Genomic DNA, 2,592 nt, shown 5'->3' on the forward strand with positions numbered 1-2,592 from the left:
GATGGCTCCCTTGGTCAAGTCAATAATTTGTAACAGGTATATTTACAATCTTCTTTCATCTGTGTATGACCTAGCAACATGATAGGACCCATCCAAAGTGTGCCTGTGTGAGCCTATGTGTTTAATTTCATTATAGATGCATATAGGTTGTTGTTGCTAAATAAAATGTCATAGTTCTTGATAGATTTTATTTAGGCCCATTTAGTTTTTGGGCTTATTCAATTAATAACAGTTGTTCATTTTAAGGTTAAATTCCTCTCTTTTGGGCCTTGTGTGAGAGTTGGGAGCCATAGAAGTGGGTACAACATACTGAACCCAGCACCCCCTCACATGAACCACCCCAATTGTGAAGGCCCATTTGCCTGATTTGAATAACTGTACTAGGTTAATTAAACTAGTTTAACCTAATAAAATTGATTAGCAACATAATTAATTTCATTTATTTTGAAATTAATTTAAGAAAACCATAGTTTAAAGAATTTTATATTCTAAGCTAAACTATATGTATTTTCTTGTATTTAATTAAATATAGAATTATAACCATCTAGATTCTTTCTGAAGCTTAATTTAAATTTTTCATTAAATATTCCTATTTAAGTTGATATTTAGTTATCTACAACTAACCAACTTAAATCTGAATATCTTTTGGATTTAAAATTTCTTTAGATATTTTTTAAGTTAATATCTTTTCGAATATTAACTTAAAATGGAATATTTTAGATATTTTTAAGTTAATATCTTTTCGAATATTAACTTAAAATGGAATATTTTCAAATTAAGTGGTTACAACTTAATTTTTGATATTTAGTTAAATTAAAATTTGAAAATATTTAAGTTCTAAATTTTTTCTAATACAACTTAAATTAGATATTTTTTTTTTCAAATGTTGTGGAAAAGATACTTAGTCAAATAATATATTTTCTAGATAGTTATTTCTAGACTACTTATTATTTCTAATATTAAATAGGAAAATATTATACATTGTGAAATTAATTATTTAAATAATTAATTTTGGTACAATTTATTTTAAGTATATTTTTCCTAGTATTAAACTAGAGATTAATAATTAAGCATTCTCTACAATTGTAGTGGCCAAAAATTGCTCTAAGCCCAATGAAAAGGCCCAACGATCGAAGTACTTACAAACCCCACTTACAAGTTAGATACAAAGATCCCATAAGCCCAGTGGCTCACATGGGCCGCGCCCAATCCATGCCTTTTGGGTCATACCCATATTCGAATATCCAGCCCACAATAAAGCTTGATTTTAAAGTGTAATGTTAGGTTTGACGCGTGGAGGAAGAAGAACGTTAAGTTTCCCAACTAACCCACGAAAATAGCGATCTTCCCTAGCATAGCGGAGCGAGAATATCAACCCTCTGAGTGATACGCTAATGGGAGGACGCTCATCTAGGAACAAACCTAAAAGACGACGCTCATCCCTGGAGAAGTGGAGGAAGACCGATTCTCTAGGGACGGACCACGTTTCAAGAGGTAGCCGTTTTCCTAAGATAATAAATAGGCCCACACTGGGACTGGGTGGGGGGGGGGGGGGAGAAAAGGAGAGGCGAATATTCACTCTCTCTCTCTCTATAGTTTTACTACCAAACTTATCATTTCTCTACGATCTGACGTACTCTTTCTCATTCCGGTGAGCGAGGTTTGACCGTGGATCACCACATAACCATAAACGTAGGAAGTATTTATTTACATTTCTTGTTTTCTTTTCTACTTTGCACTATAAATTACTGACTTGACCATCGGAGTGCCTTCGGCCGGCACCACCCTGGTGTCCCAAGGTTTCACGGTCATCCTTTGTCTTTGTTCCGCAGGTTGTCGGTGCCCACAAACGCTCATTCCGATCATTGTAGATTTTAGCATCTACAATTTGGCGCCCACCGTGGGGCCCTGACAAACTGACTGTGAGCAAGGCGATCTATCATTACCACACTTCAAATGGCAGAAGAAGGAGAGTTTGTTGCCCAGGAACAACCCAATGTCAATGAACAGCTTGCCACGATAATGGCCCAGATGCGCGAGATGGCTGAGCGAACTGGAGTTCTGGAGCGAGAAAATGCAACCTTTAAGGAGGAGAACGCAGCATTTAGGAGTGAAAATGCCACAATAAAATCACAAATGGAGTCACTGAAGGCTACCATGATGACTCCCAGTGTTGCTCAAAGTCGGTTCTGAGTTCCAATTGCACCAATGGCATCACTAGACTCAACTCCTATAAGAACAGAGACCTAAGTCTCTGATCGACAAACACTCGGAGGAACATCGACTCCAACATTAGGAAGTCATTCTGTCGTAGGAGGTTCTCAACCTCAACAATCTGAACATACTGATATGCAAACAGATGGGACAAACTCTGGAGGTCTAACGACCAACAATGTTGCCTCCGACCTGCCTACGGTCAGCCTTCCTGCAACTGGCCTGTCTACGGTCAGCCTTCCTGCAACTGGCCTGCCTACGGTCAGCCTTCCTACAACTGGCCTGCCTATAGTCAGCCCCCCATCAACTAGCAATTTGGGGGTTGGCACTACAACATCTGATCCTCCAAAAACGTCTCCTCTTGAAGGACTCCCACCA

This window comes from Cannabis sativa, chromosome 6 (genome assembly GCF_029168945.1).
Source record: "Cannabis sativa cultivar Pink pepper isolate KNU-18-1 chromosome 6, ASM2916894v1, whole genome shotgun sequence".
Lineage (NCBI taxonomy): Eukaryota > Viridiplantae > Streptophyta > Magnoliopsida > Rosales > Cannabaceae > Cannabis > Cannabis sativa.